The following is a 25524-nucleotide window of genomic DNA, read 5'->3' on the forward strand; positions in this document are numbered from 1 at the left end:
GTCCCTCTCTGTCAGCCCTGGCCACACCAGACTCACCCTCTCTTGTGGGCCACGACGCTAAGCAGGGCCTCCAGCCCATCCCTGAGCCTGGAGGGGGGAGAGGGCGGGGCGCAGAGGTGTCAGGATTCCCATTCAGAACTGAAGGGCACCAGGAAGCAAGCAGAGAAGGGGAAGGTGGCTGCCTGACCTGTTTTCAAGTGATCCTTGATTGGATCTGAGGAGAAAGACAAGCTTCAGGTAGTAAATTCTGCAACACAGTGTTGGTGTTAAGAATATGGAAGCCCATTTCCTTTCTCCCCGGGGAAAGGCTGCTTAATTAAGAGCTCTCCGGGCACTCAGCTTCTCCCATAAATTTTAAGGAGCTGTAAAACTTCACTGTGTGCATGTATGCATGCACGTGTTCAAAGAGCCTATCAGAAACTCTGTGGCACGCACCAGGCCGCCCCCTCCACCCTTTCGTGCCTCAGTTTCCCCACCTTGGGAAGGACAGGAATGAGCCAGCCTCTCTCTGGTTTAGCTGGCTGGCAGGTAAGCATCCGGGTATCAGGTTGGAAAGCTCAAGCTGCTCTGAATCGAAGGGAAAGATGAGGAAGGATTTGACCAGTTGCATGCTGGGAAGTGCCGAGCCCGGACTCGGGGGCCCTAGATGACAGTTGCAGATGTCAAGAGCAGCTGCCACCCGCCCAGCCTGTCCCCCAGGGGTGCCCCGGTTTCTCTGGTAAAGCTTCCTCAGAAATCTGCGGCTAGAAGCTAAAGTTTCTCACTCCCCTCTAAGGAATATTTAATTTCCACAGTCCAGCCGTTTTCTCTTCAGAACTCGCTCCCCTTCTTGGCTTATCTGCTGGTGGGTGTCTGGGAGAGCAACTTGTCACCTATCATTTTGCACAAAAGCAAACAGCAGTTTTGGGGAGGGGCTGGCCGGGGATGGGTAGAGAGGATGAAATGCCAGCTAACGGGGGGCGGTCAGTCCCAGAGCGGCAGCAGCAGCTCCTCCAAGACCCAGAGGTAAGGCCTGGGGCTAAAAAGAAGGCTGTGGAATCACCAAATTATTCCAGCCCCAAGGCCAGGTCCATGCGACCCGTGGCTCAATCATATCGCCCGGAGGTTGCTCTTTGTTCTTACCTGGGGATTTTTTTTTCCTCCATCGCAAAATAGACTTCACTTACATAATCCATGAAATAATAGAATCCTTTTGCAAAAAGATTCTCAGGACATGTAAGGCTTCTACGGCTTTCTTTTCCAAGGTTACTTGGGTACATTATAAAGCAAATTAAATTTAGGAAGACTCTAAATTCCTAAATTTAAGAATACGTGCTTGGCAGGCACCAGTGGCTCACGCCTGTAATCATAGCCACTAAGGAGGCTGAGATCTGAGGATCATGGTTCAAAGCCAGCCTGGGCAGGAAAGTCCATGAGACTCTTATCTCCAATAAACCACAGAAAACTGGAAGTGGCGCTGTGGCTCAAGTGGTAGAGCGCTTGCCTTGGGCTGAAGAGCTGAGGGACAGTGCCCAGGCCCAGAGTTCAAGCCCCAGGACTGACAAAAGAAAAGAAAAAAGAATAGCTGCTTGCAGGGCTGCTGTTCAATGGACAATGAAAATGACATCCCTGACCATGCTGCTTCCAGCAAGCTGTATGGCTTCTTTGTACCTTCCACCTCCACAATATGTAGCACCGAGTTCTGCCTGCCCAAGGGAATGTGTGCAAGAGCCCCAGGGTCCCGGCAGACCGGGGACTTTGGACAAATCCTTTCCCCTCTCTTGGCCTCCGTTCCCCCAGCTGCACAGGGATTATCCTCTACAATTCCTAATGTTCTGCCAGCCCCGCAGTCCTGTGAGTCCAACCTCCTTGCCAAGATGTGGTCCTAGTGTTCTAAATAGAGGCCCTGTGTCTATAGAACAGAACAGGCAGAGAGCTGGGTGTCGTTTTTAAAGGTATCTCCCCCTCCCACCCCGTCAGTCTGGGGCAGGAACATGAAGAGAGTTGTCATAGCTTCCTGTTGTCCTGAGAAGATGAGAAGCTGGGGTTTATCTAATGAATTTCCAGATATTTTCAATGACGTGATTCTTGAAAAGCATTTATTACAGAGGGACCCCAAAATAAGTCAGCCACGGAGCTATGGCTCCTCTCTCTTTCATACTCAGGAAACTGAGGCATGGAGAATAATCGGATGCAATGTTAGACCAACAGTGGTGTAAGGGAGGAGCCCAGCACCGAAGGGGTTAAGGCAGGAACCATAGGCCCTTAGGTTGTTGAATAGAAGGAGACAGAGCCAATTTTTTCTTCCATAACAGTAAATTGGCCCCAAATTAAGCCAATACCCAGTTCTTATTGCTTCTGCAAAGAATTAATAAACCATGACATCTTCTGAAATGGGGGACGGCTAGCTGCTCGGAGAGATGTCAGAAAGCTTTTTACGGGGTTGGAGATGTTCTGCCTTCGCAAATAAAATGGTTCTGCCACAAACATGCAGAAAAGAAAAGCACCCGCTCTTGGCTGGGCTCAGAAGGCTGCCCACCACCAGCAGACAGCCCTTGCAGTAGCCGGCTCGCGGGGTGTTAATGGCTGTGGCATCCCAGAGAACATTCTGGAATCTTTTAAGTTTATATTCTGCAGATGGCATGCCAAGTCATTCCTCATTCTGTCTATTAGATGGCTAGCTTCCTTTTCCTAGTTAAAGGATTAACTAGAATTATCAGTAATCATGAGCTTCCCCCACAGGACAGGTCAAAGGAAATTAATGGAAACTACAGCAATTGGGACCCAGAGTAGCACCACAAGAGGAATTCCTGACTGGGAGAATTATCCCCTGGCAGGGGTTACTACTGGGTGGAATTAGAACCCATCTTGGAATCCAGGCAGGGCTGGAATATTCTACAGGCCCTGGGTCAAAGGGAACCTCATGGGCAAATAGGAAGAGCGTCAGGGAGGCAGGCTTTACAGACTTCGCCGTGAGAAGTTCCAGAAGCTCAGAACTTGGGCGGGGCGGGGAGGGGGGATGGGGAGTATGTCTTTACCCCAGCTGACTCTTCATTTCCAGATGAGAAAACCATGAGCCAGAACTGACATCATTTTGTACTTCTTTAGGGCTGAATAAAACTCCATTGTGTATATCTACCACGTGTTCTTTGCGGGTTCATTGAGTATAGACAGGCATCTGATTTTTCATGTCAGCCAGCACTGGATACAAATCCAGGCTCTGCCTCACGCTGGTAGTGTTCCACAAGTTGTTTAGCCTCTCTTTTCCCAGCCCATAAAATGGAGTTTGCAGCAGGAGTCTGATTCCCGTGTATTGCATAAGACCCTGCACCGTCCCATTGGACTGCAGTAGGTATTCAGTGCATGCTCCCTTGCCCCTACTTCCTGCCCCTGTCCAAGGACAGTTGTTTGCGGTCACGCACACAAAGAGGGGTGGACACTTGCCCAGGCTTTTTGACTCAGAGTAGATACCCGAACATCTTCTGAAATCTTTACACTGAGTCTTGTAGAATAATAACACCCCTCCTTCCTATGGAGACACAGTCTTAGGCAAACACCCAGCAGGGCTTATGAGGGTGCAGAGCTGATTTGGCAGGTGATCCCAGAGAGATCTAGCTAGAGCCTGGGAAAGTGAGAGCAGGAAGCCCATAAGATGAAGGTTACTACTGGGGGCAACTGGGTCTTAACTGTGAGCTCAAAGCCCGCAGGGGGAGTCTAGGAGACAGGTGTCAGACTTACCTACCCTAAGGGCAAGAGGACTGGGGTATTTATTCTCCCATCTATCATTCGCTGAAAGCTAGACTAATGAACTCTGGGAAAACTTTTATCTGCTCGGCAGACCCGCTAAGAAGCCTTAGGCTCTCACCTGTAGGTGCTTTAGCCCAAAGTGGTGAGATACTCTTATATTGGTATTGGAGTGCACAATGAAGCGAGAGCCCAGAGGAAAGAACGCATACTGGAAGCACCTGTGTATGCCCTTACATGGAGTTCTTTCTTCTCACAGGTATTTTAGCTTCGGATTTTTGGTAGTTTGGGGCTGTATTTACAAGAAGTTCCTAACTATACCAACTGATCATCTTCTAAAATCTTGCAGCTCCAGGAAGGAAAGAAGGAAGAAAGGAAGAAAAGCAGGAAGGAGGGAAGGAAGGAAGGAAGGAAGGAAGAGAGGGAGGGAGGGAGGGAGGGAGGGAGGGAGGAAATAAGCAAGGAAGCAAGGAAGTCCTTCGGAGCAGCATCCTTTCGTATAGTTTCCGTTCACGGGGACTTTTTGGCTGACGGCTGGCGCTCTCTCATCACAGTTTCTTCATGTGCAATAGCAGGAGGATCGCTACAACGGCCTCGAGAGGATCCACTCAGATTTCCATGCTGTTAGCCAGCCCCTCAAACTCTTGGTGTGAAGAAGAAGACATGACAGGCATTCCCCAAGGCTGTAGACCAAACAGAAACAGGTACTTCTCCAAGCCTGACGTTCTTTCCACTCCTCTGATGGATGGAGCAAGAGACAAGGTCCCCTCCAGAAAGGTGGGGAGGGCTGGAATATTGGCAGGCAAAATGGCAGCCAGCAGAAGCTGAAGAGAGGAACACTGGATTCTGGGAAAGGAAGGCAAAAGGGCCAGTCAGACCAGATGCCACAAAGTCCAACACTCTGCCTTTTGGCAAGCCCATGATTAAGTCTTTCAAATGAGAACACAAGCTGCTACCTGTGTACGTATGTGTGCGTGCGTGCATGCATGTGCACACGCGTGAGCCTGCCAGGAGTAGGGCCTGGGTGCTTGTTGTCTCTTACCTTTTTCACTCAAGGCTGGCACTGTACCACTTGAGCCACAGCTCCACTTCTGTCTTTTTGGTGGTTAATTGGAGATAAGAATCCCATGGACTTTCCTGACCCTGGCTGGCTATAGACCACAATCCTGACGATTATAGGCACAAGCCACGAACACCCGAGTGCTTGCTACTGCTTTTTAAGACCAAAAATTAAAAAAACAAAACAAAACTAGACATCTCTGGCTCTCACTACAATCTACCATTCTGTTCCAAAAAGTGGCGAAGAGAATGAATGTGGAAAGAAGTAATTATCCTGAAGTTTAAGGCAAAATATCCAATCTCAGCTAAATGACACCATTTCACCCAGGACCCTGAGGAACTGTCTGCCCTCTCCACACAGAGCCTGAAGTTGCCCAGAGCCCCCAGTGCCTCGGTTCCCCTCCTCTGGCTCCAGGCTTGCTGGAGACGATGTGCAGCTGTTTGTTATTTTGCGTGGAGGAGCCTTTCATATAGCTGATGACATGTTAAATCACCCCTTAATGACGGCTGGGAAGACTTCTTGTTACAGCTACCGCGTGGGTAAGGCCTGGGCCAAACAGCACGGGTGTTAAATTCATCTGGGCTGTGAACGTACAGGCACAGTGCAGAAACCGAACAAGCAAAAGAATCTTGTTTTTAATACTTTGGCTTCAGGCAATGAGACTATTTAAAAAAAAAGCATACATGGCTTTAGAAGTCTAAAATAATAGCAGTAATCTAATCCTGGGAGATGGAAAGATAGGTGAATTTTATTTCTGTGTTTTCTAAATTATCTACCATGAACATGAATAGTTTATTTTTTACCTTTCAGAAGCTGTACAAAGCCATTGCAGTATACAGTATCAGCTGATGGGTTCAATGCACACAACAATGGGAGGAAATTATACTCCTGGCCCTGTGCCTCTTCAACTCACACATTCCCTTTATCTCAAGGAAAGAACAGTCATCAGATGGATTCCCTTCCTTCCAAAGGCCGTTTCAAAAAGATCCTTGTATGAGTGCCCCATTTACTGTTAACACCAAGTTAGAAAGAGTCTTTGGCTTTGGGAATATGGTTGAGGTTTGAAGCAGGGAATCAATACTTGCCTGGGGTAGAAGGAATTCCCCCAAACAAATTGTGTGCACACACACACACACACAAAAGAAGTATGAATACTGGGGAAACGTATGTTTGTGGCCAGCAAGTCAGAGCAGCTCCCTCCCTGGCCTGTGTGTCCAGAGAGAAAGGAATTTGGGCTAAAAGGAGATAGGCTGTAGCAAGCCTGTCACTCATGCCCAAAAAGGGCCCTGACGGAGGGCAGAGAAAGGAATGGATTACAAGGCGTGCCACAGGAAAGCAGCCCTTCAGCTCATCTTCAGCGCTTCGGTTCCTCAGCCATCTTCAGCGTAGAGCATCAGGTTTAAAGAGAAGAAGAATTGGGGGCTAGGGGCAAAAGGTCTACGTGAAGAGTCCCACCTACAGGTATGGCCTGGCTGCTCTCCACCTCCTTTCTGATGCCTCCAGGTAAGTTGTAACCACTGGCTGCACGTGAGGGGAGCAATCTGTTTCCCAGGAGATGATTAGTCTTTCTTCTCCGGGTTACAGGCTCGGCATTACAGGTAGCAGTCCTCATTTGGGGTGGTCTTAGAGATAGTTTCAGCCCCTATCAGAAAGGTGTTTATCAGTCCTGTCTGTCCTAGAACCCGAGGTGATTACAAAATGGCCGCAGAGAAGACAGTAGAGCAAAGACAAAAACAAAATGGAGACCGGAACATGAAAGTTTTCTCCTGCCCTTAGTTCATTCATGGCAGCAAAAACAGTCTAAGTACTTGTTATAAATACACTTTTCATAACCTAAGAGCAACTTGCCCTTAGGTGAGAACAACATTGGCCGGTGGTGGCTGAGTCCTTCTTGAGCCCTGTGACAAATTCCCTCCCCTGGGTCCCGCCTAAAGGGCAGAGGTCAGCCGTGCGTTGGGAAGTTAGCATTACAGCTCAGTGGTTTCTCTGTGACCTGGCCTCTCCTCCTCCCGTGGTCATAGATTAAGTCTCTCTCCTATCTAACATTTTTCTCTTTAAGGACTGGAGATCAAGATGAATTTTGTATTAGGTTTTCCTTGCATATCTTTATTGCTCACGATCAGCTGCTGTCTGTTCCATCCAGGGGCTGGGCTCCTTGCTTGGGTGTGTGGACATGCCCTGAAATAGTAGGAGCCCCACCTTGAACTCCAATGATGCAAGCTGAAACCAATGGATGTTCATCCTTGGGTTTTGCTGTGCCTAAGGTGGCGTTTCTAAGTGCCATTCTCTACTGTGCCAATGTCTCTGCTCAGTCCTCGGGAGATTCCTCAGGGAGATGGAGTCATCAGTTCTGGGGGAGGGGCAGTGTCTCAGAAGAAAAGCAATTAACCAAGATGATATGGTACAGAGCATCGCAGAGGACACTGTTTGCTAAGCATGCTGGGCCTGAGGAAGCCAAGACCCAATATCCAAACCCAAACATCTGCTGTCATCACCAATCATGGCATATACCTAGGGCTGCAGCCGTTGGTGCTGGCACCACGCACACAGTCACTGCTGCTAAGTGACCCCTCCACCACCCCCACGGCTCTGCACCACGTCCCACGCCCAAAGACCTAGGTGGCAACTGGCCTTCACTGAGCCTAGACTACCCACCCATGACCTAGGCCAGCAGCCAAGGGTAAAGACAGCAGCCCAAGGAAAAGGAAGGACCAGCTTGTCAGAATTTCTGCTACCAAGAGCATATGGGACAAGTCCCTCTGTTGTAGGAAGGACCATTGGATGCCAGACCAAGGATAACAAATGTCCCCAGAGGAGTGGGGGTCCTGTCCCCCTTGTTTACATATGAGATGACCAGATACTTCCTATCACTGTTCTGATGAGGACGAGGTACCGAAATGCTCCAAAACTAGAACAAAGCAAGGTATAAAACTGCGATCGCTAACATTTTATGGTGGCTCCACAAAGTACATTACCTCATCTATTTCACTTGACAAAAACAAACAAAAACAGTGCTAATCTTAACCCTGATGGGCAGAGAAGAGAGCCAGTCTCGTGTTCCTCTCAGTAGCCCAAGTGAACAGACAAAGACTTACTTGTGAGTAGAGCTAAAGCCTAAATATTGAGTCATAGTTTTCAAAATGGATCCTGTGATTGTCTAAGCACTTGGCTTTCACTTGGCATCATACTACATTGAGTGTCTTCAAAATCATCAAAGTTTGAGCTAGACAACATGGCTCAGCCTGTAATTCTAGCAAGTCGGGAAGCAGAGGTGAGAATGATCATGGTTCAAGGTCAGCTGGGTATAAAAGCTCTGAGATTCCATCTCAATCAATGCCTGGCATGCTGGCTCAATCCTGCTATTCCAGCTACAAGGGGACACATCATGGCTGGGTCACCCCCGCAACACGGGGATGCACACGTAGGAGGAAGCATAAGTAGGTATAACGGAAGACTGTACCTCAAAAACAACCAATGCAAAAAGGAGTTGGAGTGTGGTTCAACTGGTAAAGTGCCTGCCTTTCAGGTGCAAGGCCTTGAGTTCAATCCCCACAACCACCAGAAAACTACAGTAACCTGTATCAGAGGCTGAATTCCTGAATTTTCATATGTATACTAACCACCTGGAGATCTTCTGATAATGGAGATCGCAATGTAGCAGGACTATGGTTAAGCCCACTGAGGAATTGGTGATCAGAGACACTACTGCAGGTGCTGGTCCCAGGACCACATTTTGAGTAGTGTAGCAGACTTTGAGAACATCAGTAATAAGAAACTAAGAGTGATCATTGGTATGTTGTTGGGGTTTTGTTTGTTGTTGTTGTTGTTTTTGCTTTGTTTTGTTTTGTTTTTTGTGCTGGTCCCCGGGCTTGGATACAGGGGCTTGAGTTGAGGGCCTGCCTGCTATCCCTAGAGTTCTACCACTTGAGCCACAGCTCCACTTCTACCTTTTTTCTAGTGCTTAATTGGAAACAAGAGTCTCACGACTTTCCTGCCCAGGCTGACTTCAAACAGTGATCCTCAGATCTCAGCCTCCTGAGTAGCTAGGATGACAGGTGTGAGACACTGGTACCCAGCTGTGATCATTGTTTTTAATCAGCATTACAAATTGCAATATTTTATAACTTGGTGACAAATTGGAGCAAAGTTCAGAATTATTTTTCCTATAGTTTGTTTGCTCTTTGATTAGGATCCTTTGTTAGCTTAAAAGATGGAAGTGGCATGGCTCATGTGGTAGAGCACCTACATAGCTAGCACAAGGTCTTGTTCAATCCCTAGTACTAAAGAAAAAAATAAAAGGTAGAGCTGAGCGCTGGTGGCTCACACCTCTAATCCTAGCTACTCAGGAGGCTGAGATCTGAGGATCAAGGTTCAAAGCCAGCCAGGGCTGGAAAGTCCGTGAGACTCTTACCTCCAATTAACCACCAGAAAACCGGAAGTAGTACTGTAGCTCAAGTGGTAGAGCGCTCGCCTTGAGCTGAAGAGCTGAGGGACAGTGCCCAGACCCAGAGTTCAAGCCCCACGACTGACCAAAAAATAAAAAATAAATAAAAGGTAGAAGTTTGAGTAAGCAAGACAAGGCACGGATGAAGAGTTCCTTTTTTGTTCCGGGCTAGACACAGAATAGCCAGGGGAGGCGGCCAGGTTTGGAAATACTGCGCTGTTGCTGCAAAATCTGCTGGTCATTAAAACAGGAATTTCACAGATAATATATCTCAGCATGCTGTCCAAGAAAATCAGAAGCAATTCTCCCCTTTCAAAAGTAAGCCCTCCTGAACAGTTTATAAACACTACGGTCCCTGCATGGTGGAACGCACGTGGGAGAGAGGGAACACAGAAATCTCCGTGAGTGTGGAAGGCGTGGGGTCCTGGGGCCACAGCCACGCCTGAAGTCCCAGCAGGGCAATCAGGCCCAAGTGCAGAGAAACAGCTCCCCGGGAGGGCAGGGAATAGACAGGAAGGTAAAGGAACAGACCAGGACAATTGAACAGAAGATTAAAACAACTGAAATCCCCAAAGAAAACAAAGCAGAGAGTTCATAAAACAGCTGTCTGTCTCCTTGTGAATGGAAACAATGACAAAGACAAAGGTAAGAGACAAAAGAAAACCAGATGCCAAGTCCGCCTTAAACCCGGGTGGCAGAGCAGTCACACCGGCTGGTGGAGCAGCAGCTGAAAGCCCAAGGAAAGAGGCACCTCTCCCCCTCTCTCCCCCCCCCACACCCCCAGCCCCCGCCCCACCCTGCCAGACCAAACAGGGAGCCATGATGGCTAGAACATGCACTGGCCACCAGCAGGGGTTCTGGTTAGCTAGTGAAGGGGAGATGGCACCCACCAACCAGCCCTCTGCAGGCAGTTTGGGGACATTATTAGAAAGCTACTGCTTTGTTTCTCTGAGCCTTATGTCATCCTCTGTTTTGGAAACTGAGAAACAAGCCTGGTTTCACCAAGACCCTTGAAGCTTTCAACATTTTTAAAGAGATGACTGGATGTTGGTGGCTCACACCTGGAATCCCAGCTACTCAGGGGGCAGACAGCTACTCAGGGTGAGGCTAGCTTAGCCAATAAGCCGGGCATGATGGCATCTGTCATCCCAGCTATCTGCATAAAAGGGGGTTTGGTCCAGCTAGCCCAGGCAAGAATGTAAGACCCTACCTGTAAAAAAATATGTTCAATGATTAAAGCGAACTGGAGCGTGACTCAAGTGGCAGAGCACTGGCCTAGTAAGCACAAGACCTGGAATGCAAAGCCCCCAATAGAGGAAGGGAGGGAGGAAGGGAGGAAGGGAGGGAGGGAGGGAGGGAGGAAGGGAGGGAGGGAGGGAGGGAGGAAGGAAGGAAGGAAGGAAGGAAGGAAGGAAGGAAGGAAGGAAAGGAGGGAGGGAGGGAGGGAAGAAGGGAGGGAGGGAGGGAGGGAAAGGAAAAGGAAAAAGGAAAGTAAGGAGGGAGGAAGGGAAGAAAAATGAAAGAAAGGAAGGAAATAAAATGGAAGGAAGGAAATAAGGATAAAGTAAGGAAGTAAAACTGGAAGGAAGAAGAAAACAAAGGAAGGAAGAGAAGAAGAAAGAAAAGAAGGAATAGGGAAGGGAGAAGGGAGAGAGGGAGAGAAGAAGGAAGGAAGGAGGGAAAGGAAAAGGAAAAAAGAAGGAAGGAGGGAGGAAGGGAAGAAAATGGAAGGAAGTAAAATGGAAGAAAGACGGAAAGAAGCAAAAATGGGTAAAAGAAAAAGGAAGGGAAGAAGGAAGGAGGGAAGGGGAAGAGAGGGAGGAAGGAAGGAGAGAGGAAGGAAGGAGGGAAAGAGAAAGGAAAAAGGGAAGTAAGGAGGGAGGAAGGGAAGGAGAAGGAAGGAAAGAAGGAAGGAAGGAAGGAAGGAAGAAAGGGAGGGAGGGAGGGAGGAAGCAAGGAAGGGGAAAGGGAGGGAGGGAGGAAGGAAGGAAAGAAACCAATAACTCCTGCCAGAAGAGAGCAAGGCCAGCCCCATTGCCACCCCACTGCACAGTCACATAAAAACACAAAGGGATTTGGCTTTAGAAACGGCCATGATTCCAACTTGTGTCAAAAGGCTGTGGGGTCAGCAAAGCCTCGGCCAAGTTGTCATCCGGGGCACCCACAAATAGCATGCCTGAGACAGGGAGATGGCAGACGTGTCACCCAGCACCCAGCTTTCTTACCAGCGTCCGGGGCCGAGCTCCCGAGTGGGTGAGCAGCGGGGAGAGCAGGCCTAGTCCACATTGCGTGGAGGAGGGAGGAGGACGCTGCCGCTGTGTGCGGCACCAGACTGTCAGCTCCCAGCCAGGTGAATTATAGGCTGGGGACCCACCAGCAGCCCTTCTGGTAGGGAAAGGGCACAAACCTGCCTCGAGAAGCCCCAGTCTCCCAGCAAAGCCGTATGTCTGTCACCCTGCAGAGGTCCGCCCCAGGGAGGGAGAAGAGTGCCATGATCTGTGTCACTTTGATATAAGAGCCTCTGTCTGCAACCTCCATGTTGAATCGTAGAGCGCTGGGCTTGTGCAGCGCTGAGGTGGGCGGCCTGGCTCCCCGGGGTGGGTCAGGCCTGGTTTGCACACCCACAACGATGACATTGCTGCTGACATAAATAACGAGTGTGATTTATTCATTCCGGCTCCCTATTCCAGCCCGGAGCGCTTTATGAGACAGCCTACCTGCAGAGCTCAGAGTAGAAAGGTTACAGGGCTGATTTATGCAGGAAGCGAAGGGCCATCTTTCCACACAAGATGGCCAAGGGTTCCTTGGCAGGGATGAGCCTTCTGGGGACAACTTCCATCTCTGAGCCTTGCCTGGCGCAAGAGAAAGGCCAGGCAGGGGGCGGCTTTAGTATCAGACCAGTGCAGCCCATCAGTGGTGCCAGCACCGCCACTTGGAATACCCCATCCCTCCCATCCATGCTCAAATCTCCACTCGCCGTCACCGCCGCCCCACAGCAATGAAGCCCACCGACCAGTCATGGGCTGAAACTTCTGAAAGCACGAGTCCAAACCAGCCTTTTCTCTGCCCGTGTGGATGCCCTCAGAAAACTGGTGTCATGACAGACGGCTGAAGAGCACACGTTCAAAGAGGCATCATTGCTCCAGGACCGACGGCCTGCCGCTCCTCGCTTCTTTGGGGATCTGGTTCAGCTGCAGAAAGCCTCCCCCTCCCTGCCTGCCTGCCACACCCTGCCCAGGACACAAGGCATCCCGTTTGGAAGCCACCCATGCCAGGCTGTATTCTCCCAACTCTGAGGATCAGCTCTTGCTCTGTGTTGGCAAGGCTGAGCGAGGCTCCCCAGAGCTCAGCACTCCTCTGCTTTCACTCCCTTCCCTTCCCAAGCACTGAACCCTGGCAAGTGTCCTGTGCCCGCACTCCAGCTGCGTGTCTGTCCCCGCAACTGCCGAGCGTGAGGATCATCGTCGTGACCCACCAACACCAGCAACATGTACAGCGCACAGTGGGCTCTCACAGACGCCCAGCGGGGAGATGGACTCGTGCAAAAGCCTGCGAGAATCTCAAGAATTCCTACATGCCAAGTTCCTGGGCCCAGGCTGGAGGGGCCCAACGACACCAGGGCCCTTTGATGAAAGAGGCAGAAGTGGATTCATATGGCCAGGAAATGCTGAAACGCAGCCCCTCGCATCATAACCAGGGACGAGTGGAAATCTATCCATGGAGTTAATTTCTTCCAGCTCCTTCGGCCACTGCTACCCTATAGACTTCTGCTTTCTGCTTTGGAGTAGAGGGCTGCTCCGCGTTGAGGAGTTTTTCCTATAAAAATTGCCCCCTGGTTATTATTCTTTGCCGTGTGAAGTGGAAAATTACCTGGATGGGGTTTCATGTGAAGCAGCTAGTTGTCAGAGACAGCTGGAGCAAGTTCTGAGCAGAGAGCAAGGAATGAAGCACTTAGATTCGGAGAGGAGAGGAGAGGAGAGGAGAGGAGGGGAGGGAGGGAGGGAGGGAGGGAGGGAGGGAAGGAAGGAAGGAAGGAAGGAAGGAAGGAAGGAAGGAAGGGGAGGGAGGGAAAGGGAAGGGAAAGGAAGGGAAGGGAAGGAAAGGGAAGGGAAGGGAAAGGAGGGAAAAGGAAAGGGAGGGGAGGGGAAGGGAGGGATGGTTTGACCTCCAGAGCCTGGAGCCTGAGTCTCATTAGATCAGAGGCTGAGATTCTATCCTTTTCACGTGAGCACCCTGAAAAGCGGTTTCTGTGAGGGCACGGTGGAGTACCGGTAGCCTAGGGAACAAACCCAGAAAACCTGAGAGCAGTCTGCAGCGCTACTCCAGCTCGTTCAGCTGAGCTAGCGTGTGCTGGCTGGACAGTCAAGGTGAACAGCAGCCAGGGCTCGAAGGGCAGCCTGGGCTGGCCTGGGAAGGGGAGGAAGCCAAGGTTTTGCATATGCAGATGAAAAACCAAAAGCAGGAAGGGGGGTTCAGATGCTTGAGGCGCAGAGGAGCCTGGGAAAGTAGACTCTGCTCCACAGCCCTGAGGGTTCAAAGATCACTCCACAGCCTCGAAGAGAAGTGAGCAGTCGAGGTCAATCACCCACCAAGAACATCCGGGTGAGTGCATGCAGCATCCCACAGCAGCCCGGTAATGAGGGACAGAAGAGGAAGCAGAGGGTGCAGAGGCCTTGAGACTTGTCTGGGATGGATCAGTCCCAGGACTCCCTCCCTCCATCGTCCCCTGCAGGATGTGGAGACTGGTCGACTACGCACAGCTGAGTGACCCGCACTGTGTCGACATCCACTGTCCTACAACCAAAGGCCTTCCACATGGAGCCACCTCGCACTGTCCTGGCAGAGGTGGATAGAGAGGTGGGAAGGGACCCTTCCCCCTCCCCGAGTTCCCACAACAGCCATCTTGGTCTGCATCAAGCTGCCAAGCTAAGGACAGCCTCTGATGACACACCCACTGTCACTGCCCTCCCCCGCCCTGGGACTCCACATCACCCTCATCAACCCTGGCTCACGCCTGGAATCCTAGCTACTCAGGAGGCTGAGATCCGAGGATGGCAGTTCAAAGCCAGCCCAGGCAGGAAAGTCTGTGAGACTCTTTATCTCCAATAAACCACCAGAAAACCAGTCATGGCGCTGTGGCTCAAGTGGTAGAGCTCTAGCCTTGAGCTGAAGAGCTCAGGGACAGCATCCAGACCCAGAGTTCAAGCCCCACAACTGATGAAAAAAAGAAAGAAAGAAAGAAAGAAAGAAAGGAAGGAAGGAAGGAAGGAAGGAAGGAAGGAAATAGCACCCTGTGTTGATAAACTTAAAAGGAAAGGATAGAATATGTTTTTAATTTTTTTTATTTTTACTATAAAGGCGATGTGCACAAGTCAGGTAAGGAGAACATTTCTTTTGGGACATTGTCACCACTTCCTTCACTCTTTCCATTTTTTCCCCTCCCATCCCCACCCACAAGTTCATTTTCAACATAGTGTTGAATATTTCTTGGTGAGGAATAGTGCCAGGGTCTCTATGCTGTGTCACTTTACCTGCTCTGCATTTTTATCCTAACTTGTCCCACTGTATAAATCAGGAAACCAAGGTCCTGTGGTATGATGATGGTAACTGGCTTGGGATTTCCAAATGAACCAGACCTCTTTTGGTTGCAAATGGCCAAAACCAACTTGGGCAACCCAACACAAAAGGAGACACTTGATGGTTCAGAAAATATAGCAAAGTGTTGAAAAACCACACCATGTGTGGGAAGAGCAAGGGTCAGCCAGGCCTCAGAACCACCAGAAGCACAGGCTCAGATGCCTCTGAGACTTTCTCTCCCCCTCTGGTCTTTGCTCTCCCAGCAGACAAACATTCTGCACGTGGCAGGAAATGTGTCAGCCTACATTCCCACACAAACTCCGTTCCTCCTGTCCAGTTTCCAAAGTTCCAGGAAGAAGCTCTGATTGGCTCTGGTTGGGTTGGATACCCACCCTTTAACCAATCATCTGAGGCTAAGGGGATGTGGCCATGTGAGAATGTACACCCGCCCACAGGAACCACATGGACAGAGAAGGCGTATGGGCAATCTCCAGAAAGCTGGTGTGCAAACTTCCAAAAGAGCGGTGTGGGGTAGGCTACGAAACAGCAATGAGCATCAGTTTCATCACCAGGAAGTGGAACAGTCTGAATGTATGCCCAGGTCTGTGGAGTTCCAAAGCCCACATTTATTCTCGGCTGGCTGTGGCCTCTCTGAGATTCTGTGTACTTGTGCCTTGGGAAACCAGGACTGGTCAGTCAGCCTCTCCAGAAAGTAAAAACCAACCTCCTGCTTAGACGACAATACCCATGAATATGCCTGGCACCCAACGCAGATGAAGGGCACCGTATTCCCTGTCTGTCTCTAGCCGTTTTCTTAGCATCTCCATCTTTTTAGTCAATTTTGTCCTAGGAAGTAAGGTTTTCTGGTTACTACAGAGTTTCTATATGTTTGTGCTATCAAATTTTAAGCACAGAAACAATACACTTTGGAGGAGAAAAGAGAGAGATTTCAAAATATTTAATGCCTCCAGGGAGCCCCGGTTATTGAAAAACGGGGGTGCCCCACAGTTCCCTCATTCCTGGCCCAGTGTCCGGCCCTCCTCCTCCCTGCCTTCTCCAGAATGTATGCTATGTTACAGTGTTGAATTGTTGTACCAAAAAAAATCCTATTTGTAATGCTCCTGTCAGCATTGCTGGCTTTAGTTGGTAGGAGCCAATTCCCTAAATACTGCCCTTCCTCCCAGGGATCTATCCTTCACCTGCTCTCCTGCCTGAAATCCTGATTTCTCTGAAGCCTGGCAGGTCCCCACGTCCAGAAGACCTGGGCTGGGAAGTGCTCACCCAGGGCCCCTCCCATCTCAGCACATCTGGCCAGCAGGGGCGTTGACTGCCTTCTAGACCTTCCTTCCAAGGTGCTTGTTTAGACACCACTTCGGAAGATGGATATTTCTCGGGAACAAAGGGCAGACATGTTTTGTGATGAGTGTAATAAAGTTAATGCCTCTTTCCAAAACAAAGAGCAGGCTGCCTTGTCTCCCATTACAAAAGATCCTGGGGATCCCCAAACTCAGGGCTCCTCGCTTCATGTGCAGCTATTACTTTGCCCTAAAGGAACCGGAGCTCAGAATAATGGATTCAAGGGCAGCGGCTGCCATTGCTGGGAATGGTAAACTGTCCTTTGACCTTGGCCCAGGAAACTCAGGTCCTCTGCCAGCTGTGAAGTAGGAGCAGGCTGAGTTGTTAGCTTGTAAATGGGGTAAAATCCCAGGCCCTTCACAGATCGAGAGGATCTGTCCTTCCAGATCACTTCATCCCACCAATAGAACTCATTCCTCTGGTGTCAAGTACCGGACCAAGGCCACTCGCTTTGTCTCCTTATCGCCATCATCTGCTACACTTTCCTGTCATGCGCAGATAGCTTTAGGCACCTGTGTCCCCACCCCAAGTCCTGCCACAATGCTGAACTATACAGGCCACATGTTGGCTGGGGGGGGGGGGGGGGGGGGGAGGAGTCACAGCCCACCAAGCACCTCACCTCTCAGTTCCTCACCATTTTACCTCCTGTGAATGACACCTCCAGCCGCCTAGCCAGACAGCCCCAACATCAGTTCACTGCTCTGCCCTGGAAACCTCAACCATCAAACATCATCCTCCGCCCTAAGCATGCTGTTTATCCGTTCTCAAAATTCTGGTGGATCTTCAAATCTGTGATGTATTACCGTCTCCTGCAGATATTTTTAATGGATCGTGATTTCTTGAAAGACTTACAAGCACCAGGTTTTCATATTCTGTGTCTGACCTTGCTAATATCTGAAAATCTCTGGGTTTGTACCATCTGTGGCTTTGTAATGGCATCTTACTTCACGTGTATTTAGTTATGTTTGACTCTGTGCTAGCCATTGTACTTGAGCAACCAGTTACGGAGAGTTTGCGTTTGGAAACCATAGTTTAGACCTCCCCTTAACCCAACAACATGAACCACTCAAACAGTCCAAATCTGAGCTTAAGATAGGACCGTGTAAGAATCTGCTTAATTCCGTCTACTTCCAGCGCAAAAGAAATCATCTTAAGAAGTTTGGTTTTATGGTGGTGATGGCCCGCTGTTAGACATGACAGTCTGTGTGGTCTTTCACTTTGATTTGGGTAGGACAAAAGTACAAAAGTGGTAGCATGTCTGATTCCCTAGGGGCAAAACAGATGGTGTGCTCACTCACCTGGCTGGCTTTTCTTTTCACCTTCGGCTACTCTACTCTTCCTTCCAGTCCCTGAACAACCATCCCCACCCAGCAGATGCCTCTGTGGCTTGAGCAGCTCCCAGCCAGTCCTTCCCAGGATGGTGTCAGTTTCCCTCCCATCACCAGTGCCCTCCCCCATGCCCTCCTCCTCCTTCCTCCCCTGCCCCGTCCTGACTCACTCCCCCCACTGCTCCTGAAGCCGCCATGTCTGCTCCTTTCCCCACCCGAGTGTGTCCAGACCTGAGTCCACTCTGGTCTGTTTCTCAGCGGCTTCTCAGGTTCTCGCTCCTACGTCTCATGCCCTCACCCCGCGCCATCCTCTCCTACCTTCTTAGAAACCTAGGCCAGTCATGGACCTACACCTTCCTCGCTCTCATCCTCCCCTTCCCCCCCCCATCATCTTATAAAGACACTCAACTCTTTCCATGAAGGGGTGGGGGAGGGAGGACGTAGACTCTTGGAACTCTAGAGTCCTGCCAAGGAAGTGTTCCTAACCCTTCTCCCCATACACACTAGTCACCCCTACAAATTTTCACTTCACCCCCCTCCCCAGCCCAGATCTGTTTTCTTGTACTGTAACTCCCCCCCACCCCCAACAGACAATGAACTCCTTGAAGGCTGGAACCTTGTCTTAATCACGCCTGAATCCTCAACACCTAGCATAAAATCTGTGGAAAGAAAAATGAAAGAACAAGACCTGGGGTCATCGTTAGGCCCAGCGGTTCCCTGGTTGCCGGGAATTTGGCTTTGATGGGAGGCCAACTGGCAGCGTGCGAACTCCACGGCCCGCTGTCGCCACGCACGTCTTCCTGCTCGATGGAAACTCTGGCTTGAGTTAGTGAGTGTCTAATTTGTGGGTTAATAGGTCTTTGTCTGAAGGTCTTGGTGCACCACACAGAGCTAGGATCACCTTTCTCAGACTCCCCTCGGGCTTGGGGGGGCGACGGGAAGAAGTGTGTACTGAGGCACAGACTCTTTGGATAGCTTACAGTCCGGGTGCATTACTCATTAGGGTTTATTTACCTTTTGTGGTGGCCTAGAAAAAGCCAAGCTTAATGAAGTGGTTACCAAAAGACTTTAACATCATATTTTCCACAGAGTTCACGAAAATATTGACAGTCGGCTCAACTACCATGTCTCATCTTTCAAAGAGATGTACAAAAATGGCACTAAGCAGCGGGGCACCCGTGGCTCATGCCTGGAATCCTAGCTCCTCAGGAGGCTGAGATCTGAGGATCACGGTTCAAAGCCAGCCCAGGCAGAAAAGCCCGTGAGACTCTTATTTCCAATTAACCACTAGAAAACCAGAAGTGGCACTGTGGCTTAGGTGGTAGCACATGTACCTTGAGCTGAAGAGTGCGGGGACAGCACCCAGGCCCAGAGTTCAAGCCCCACGACTGACCCAAAAAATGGCACTAAGCATATTGATTTTTTTCTATATAAAGCCGGTGCTGGGCTGGGAAGGTGGCTCAGTGGTAGAATGCTTGCCTTGCATGCATGAGGCCCTGGGTTTGATTCCCCAGCACCACATAAGCAAAAAGAAAAAACACCAGAAGTGGCGCTGTGGCTCAAGTGGTAGAGTGCTAGCCTTGAGCTAAAGAGCTGAGGGACAGTGCCCAAGCCCAGAGTTCAGGCACCACGACCGGACCCAAAAAAAAAAAAAAAAGCCGGTGCTGCCAGAAGCCTGGCGTAGCCTGGCTAAGAGCAGTGGCACCCTGCACAGCGCCCTCCAAACCGGATATGAGTGAGGAGTGAGTTGGTTGCGTGGCCTCGGGTCCCTTCTATGTTTCGGGGTCCTCACTACAAATAAGAAGTATGGAGGAAATGAGCTCCAAGGTTGTGTCTGTTTCGAAACAGAACGAAGCTGGTCTTTGTAAATTCACTGCCAGGACCACACATGCCTTGGCTGTCAAGGGAGGGCCGTAGGGATCATCTGATATCCCCAAGATGCCCTTCAATCCGCAGAGATGAGCAGAAATTGATGACGGTCCCCCCCCCTGCACAACCACGTGTTCTTGCCAGGTTTGCTGGTTGCAACCTTTCTTCACCCCTCGCCCGGCTTACCCAGAGCTCTCGCGTCCTCTCGAGGTCTTCGGCTGGACCTCCTTGGAAGCTAAAGGAGAACAATCCAAGATGCCTGGCTATCTGTCGGTACTAAGTAAGCTGCTCCTGGGTAAGCAGGTGCGTGGCCCAGCGCCTGGCAGTGAATGGCGGCTTCATTGCGATCTTCCTCATCCTCATCAGCAACAACATCATCCCCACTTACCACTTACACCCCCTCTCTCATATCTTTGTCTCCTCTTCCTTCTCGCACTCCACCATCATCATCACCATCAAAATCATCTTCGTCATCATCATCATCATCTACATCATCGTCATCATCTTGTCCTCCTCGTCTTCACTGACATCAGCTTCTTTGTCCCTCCTCCTCCTTTTCTTCCTTTTCTCTTCCTCCTCCTCTTCCTCCTCTTCCCCCATCAACATCGATGTCATCCTCCTCATCCTCCCCTCCAGCTGAGGAACCTGACTGCCATCTTAGTACGGGACCAGACACTGGACATCACTTGCCCAAGACTCCGTTTTCTCCTCTGGAAAAGAAATAATAACAGCAATAGCAATACTAGCATTTATTTCTTCCCTGGCCGCTATGTTTAGGCATTGCTCAAAGTTTGTGCTACGCAGAAGACAAGTCATTGCTATCCCTGTTTCACAGAGAGGAATGAAGAGTTGCTGTGGAAAGCAATAGGAAAATGAAGGAAACAGCAGGACTGACCCCACGGGGCGCTGCATGGATTAACTGAGATATAGTTACAAGCACCTGTTACCAAGCAACGCACAGGACAACACAGGTCCTCTTACCAGGGAGGTGAGGACTAGTCCTGGGTAGGACAGAGGAAAAGGACTCCGGGAAGAAAAAAGGAAAACAGATGGACGTCTCTGAATGCTCACCAAGGAACGATCCAGAATGTCACTAAGACCCTCCAAAGAGCACCAGAATTGCAGTCGTGAGTGGTGTTAAAGCTCCCCTCTGCTCTATGAAATCCTGGGAAATGTTAAGCTTCAATAACAATAAAAGGATGCTGAGGAATTTTAGGAGCCTTTACACAGCTTGCAAGATTAAAAACCACCCTTAACTCCTACACCCGCACATCTGATAACCGTCATCTAGAAAGCCATACCAGGTTGGGAAGGGCCTGGTCGCACATAGATACCCCCTCAGACAGCAAAGCAGGGGCTGGCCGCTCAGACTGCACTACAGGAGGGCAAATCCGCTCTCCTCCAAACATGAATTCAAAAGCCTCTACCCCATTTCTCGTGAAAAGTTCAGTGAGAGTTTGAAGGTATTCCGCCAGGATTTCTGGAAGCCAAGAAAAAAAGAAAAACTTGAAAATAAACCACATGTTGCCACTAATTAATCTTAGTTCCTGGCTCTTTCCAATCAGACCCTGAGCTATAATCCATCTTCATTACACTTCTTTTAAAGCAAAAATAGTGCATTTCCGCAAGTCTAATTAAGGAAGGAAAGTTATAAGGCCTTGGGTCATAACTCTCTTTCTGCCACAACTCTTGTTTCTATGCCTGGTACACACACACACACACTTTTAAAATTCTATATTCAGCCAGGCTCTGGTGGCTCACACCTGTAATCCTAGCTACTCAGGAGACTGAGATCTAAGAAATGAGGTTCAAAGCCAGCCCAGGCAGACAAGTCCATGAGACTCTTCTCTCCAATAAACCACCAAAAAGCATGAAGTAGAAGTGTGGCTCACGTGGTATAGCACCAGTCTTGAATGCTTTTTAGCTAAGGGACAATGTCCAAACCCTAAGTTCAAAACCCAGTGTGAGGGGAAAAAACCAACTGTGCGTGGCCTGCCCAAAGCCAAGAATGGAGGCTTTACTGTCGCTGTCACTGTTGCTAGTGTCCCTCTCCACTCGCTGTACCCACCTTGCACACATCCACCCACCCACCACGTTACTCTTCTCGTGTCTGGTGGGCAGCCTGGGGAGCCGAGAAGGGGTGACTGACTTCAGAAGATGAAGCAAAAGTCACCTAGGCTGGAGGTGGCCACCAATACCCTCTGACGGCAGCCGGTATTAGGCCAGCATTTCATCCACCTTGGAGTGGAGGTGAGTTGTACACCTGTGTATTTGGACACTTGTGTGTATTCACAAACACAGTGGGAACGCATCATTTAAAAGTGACTATCAGGCTGGGAAGGGGGCTCAGGGGTAGAGTGCTTGCCTGGCATGCATGAAGCCCTGGGCTCGATTCCTCAGCACCACATAAGCACACAAAGCCAGAAGTGGCGCTGTGGCTCCAGTGGTAGAGCGCTAGCCTTGAGCTGAAGAGCCGAGGAACAGTGCCCAGAGTTCAGGCGCCATGACGGACAAAAATAAAAGCTGGGGTAGATAAAGTAGGGCTATTGTCTGACAAGGAGCTGGGCTCCCTAGCCTCAGTTTCCTCATGCACAAATGGGGAAAAGCTAATGGGCCCCCATCCTAGGCTTTTGTCATGTTGTGGCGGGGAACGTTCAGGGAGCCCCTGTCCGGACTGCCTATGCGTGCCGACTGCCTTCGTTATTACGCTGAAAAGGGATTCGCTTTGTCTCTGGTTCCTTAGTAAAGTTCCTTTAGAAAACGCCCAGATTCTCTTGTGGAATCTCAAAGAGAAGAGCGGTCAGTGTGGCTCCAGGCTGAGATTCGGAGAAGCCCAGGGAGGAGGAAGGGGCAGTTCCCACCTGCTCCTCCTTGGCCCCCAGACAGTTTTGTCACCTTTAGAAAAGAGAAAAATGTCAGGCTAGACTATGTGTGACATCAAGGCCCAGTAGAAGACCCTCTGGGGTGCCCTGCTCCCCTCTGTTGGGCATGAGGGACACAGGGCCGGCAGCCTCCTCATTCCTCTGGTGGGTGCCAAACGCATAGTCAGGCCCTGGCTCAGGGCGCTGTTTGCATTGGGTGAAGCAAAGTCATCTCTGCAGGGTGGGCATGGAAGAGGGCAGAACCAGCTTCTAGAAAGAGCACCTGGAGCAAGAAAGAACCAAGGCCAAAGCCCACATTTCCCAACAAACCAACACACACAGAGCTCATGCTCCTCGCCAGGCGTGGAGGCTCGGGACAGAATGGGATTGGAGTGAGTATCCTGTGATGAATAAGGCTAGCTGTTTATCCTTCAGCTCCAGAAGCAACTACCTGGCCACCAGGTAGGTCTTCTAAGAGATGAGTATCACATGGGAAATCTGCCCTCCACAAGTTGGCCCAACCAGATTCCACCAAGACAGCCACGCCCTCCATGGGCCATCCAATGAGCAGACTAGGGAGGGACGGAGTAACCAGAACCAAAGAAAGTCTCTACCCAATGACATTAAACAGCCCCCAGGACACACGAAGCCCCGCCAACTGGCATAGCATGCCAGCTTTGATATTTTTCAGAAAGAGTCCCTCCGCTTGCTCCGGGGTGGGCAAGAAGAGAGCCGAGGCCCCTGGGGAGCTCTGACCTGTCTCACTCCATTTCCCAGCTTTACAGCACGCAGGGGAACGGGCCCTGCACGTGCACGTGCTCCCTGGAGAGCAATAAAGAACGTCTACACACAGGCATCCGCGTGCTGCATGTTAGAAGTTCCTGTCCTCCTTGGGCTCGGAGGGGCTGCGAAATCTCATAAATTAGGCCAACGTCTCCAGGCACAGAAGCCTAGCAGGAGTCTCCCAAGCAGCCAGAGCGACCACATCCAGAGAACAGAAAGAGCAAAGTCAACATCAATCTGCGCTGAGCTCCGAGTCTCTAAGGCGGTAGATCTCAAAGGGTGACTACAGCCTCAGCATGGCCAAAGAACTTTCTGGAAGTGTAGATGTCTGGGCCCCACCCGGACCTACTAACAAAATGACCACTTCACCAGGGGAGCATGTCCGCAGTGCGCTCCCATTTCCTCGGACACCTGTGCCCATCAGGAAAGAAGGTTCTATTGCCCCCCCCCCCCTGTGGCTAAGAGGAAGCCGAGGCTCAGAGGCCAGTCCTCAGATTCACCCCTTGCATAGGGTATCATCACTTTCCTGCATGGAAGCTTCGGGAAAGAAGAAGGAAGGAACGGGGCAGCCATCCTGGAGAGAATTCCATTCTGAACCTCTCCTAAATCAAGAGCCTTCTCTCCACAAAACCCCACCAGAAAAAAAATCTCAAATCTGGGCTTTCACAACCATCATTCTGGGATTCCAAAGCCTCAACAGCAACTCCTTCCTTCCGCTTTCTTTCTCCCTGTGTCTCCTCACAGTCCCCTGCACCCACACCCAGGAAGCTTCCCTCTCCATGCCTGGCCGTGAGTACACCGCCAGCTTCCTGTCAGAATGGAGAGAAAGACTGTGGGTGCCAAGGGAAGACGAAGCAGATGAGCACCCCATGGAAGGAGACAGGCAGGAGGGCACAGGAGACAGCCTGGGGCCTTCGGAGCCGAGAAAAGCTGAATTGCTTTTCTCTTCTGCATCCCGCTCTGGAGGGATGCAGACTTGCTTCTCAATGAGGCCGGAAGAAACATTCCCATCCACAGAACACAGCTTTGTGATGAATATGAAGCATGGGAGATGACCCCCGACATCTTGGGGAATCTCTGTCCTACCCAAGCCCACTGCTGTGGGAATTGTCCCTACTCACAGTCTCTGCTACTAATCGGGCTAAGGGGGGATGTCTGTGCTGTACAACCCTGCTCGGCAACCCCTCCCACATGACCGATTGGAACCATCGGTGTGGACAAGTGTTGGGAGATGGACCAAATACATGCTGCATCTAGACCCTACAGCTCAGAGACCCAGCAGCGGAGGCAGGCAGCCGCTGACAGACCTGACCACATCCATTCTTATCATTGTGGCTTCTCTCTAGAAGGTAGAAAAGACCAAAAATGAAATGTGAGACCATAATAGTCACCCTCAGTTGTCAATCAACTAGGGTAAAAGATACCCAGGAGATTAGCAAAGCACACCTCTGGGTGTGTTTGTGCGGGAGATTTGAGAGATGATTGAAGTCATTGGGGCTCAAACTGAATCAACAGAATTAATCCACTGGCGGATTCAAAGTTTGGATAGACCATTGGGGGTGTTGGAACTGTGGAAGGTCGGCGTGGTTGGAGGAAGTCATTGGGAGCATATCTTGCTCCTTCCTGTGCTCCTTTCCTTGGCTTCCTGTCCACCACGAGGCGAAGAAGCTCCTGCCACAGGGATGCCCATGAGCTGAACCATTTGAAACCATGCCCTCAGATAAACCTTTCTTCCTTCATTTTGTCACAGGGCTGAGAAAAGTAACACAGAGACAAAACATGTTAGTCATATCCAAGAACCTCTTTGTTTCAATATATTAATACCAAATATTAACACAATAAGTTGAGATAATTATGTAAGCATATATATATATACACATTTATATGTGTGTGTATGTTTGTACTTTGGTGTTTATAGAGAGACATTCCTTCCTCAACCATTCAGAATCAACTCTTAAGTAGCTAGCCATTGAACAGAGCACTTATGAGTACTGAGCACTGTTCTGTATCAGGTGCAATACCCAATGTGTTGTATATAAACTTTATTGCTTTAGTAGGGGGAAAACAATGGAGGGGGTAACAATGTTCAAGAGGAAGTGTACTCATTACCTCACTCATGTAACTGTAACCCTCTGTATAGTAGCTTTACAATAAAATAAAATTAAAAAAAAAAAAAAAAAACTTTATTGCTTTAGTCCTGACAGTCGCCTGACAGCTTCTGCATTTTCCTCATTTTGGAGATCAGAAACTGAGGATCAGCAAATTAGGCAATTTTTTTTTTATTTCCTATTATGTGCCCAGCATTGTTTTAGCCTCTGGGGATGGATCTGTGGAAAAAACAGATCAAAGTCCTTGTCCCCAAGGAGACCATCTCCTAGGGGAAGAGGAGGACGAGAAATAAGTCACTGTACAAGTGGCCCATCTGTTGGTAGACGCATGCTAGGAAGAACGGCATTTGGAGAAGCAGGGGGAAAGGCTGGGGTGGGAGGGAACGAGAGAAGGGCCTCACTATGGGGCCAACTG

Source organism: Dipodomys spectabilis, unplaced genomic scaffold (assembly GCF_019054845.1).
Source record: "Dipodomys spectabilis isolate Male_0828 unplaced genomic scaffold, ASM1905484v1 ptg000669l, whole genome shotgun sequence".
NCBI lineage: Eukaryota > Metazoa > Chordata > Mammalia > Rodentia > Heteromyidae > Dipodomys > Dipodomys spectabilis.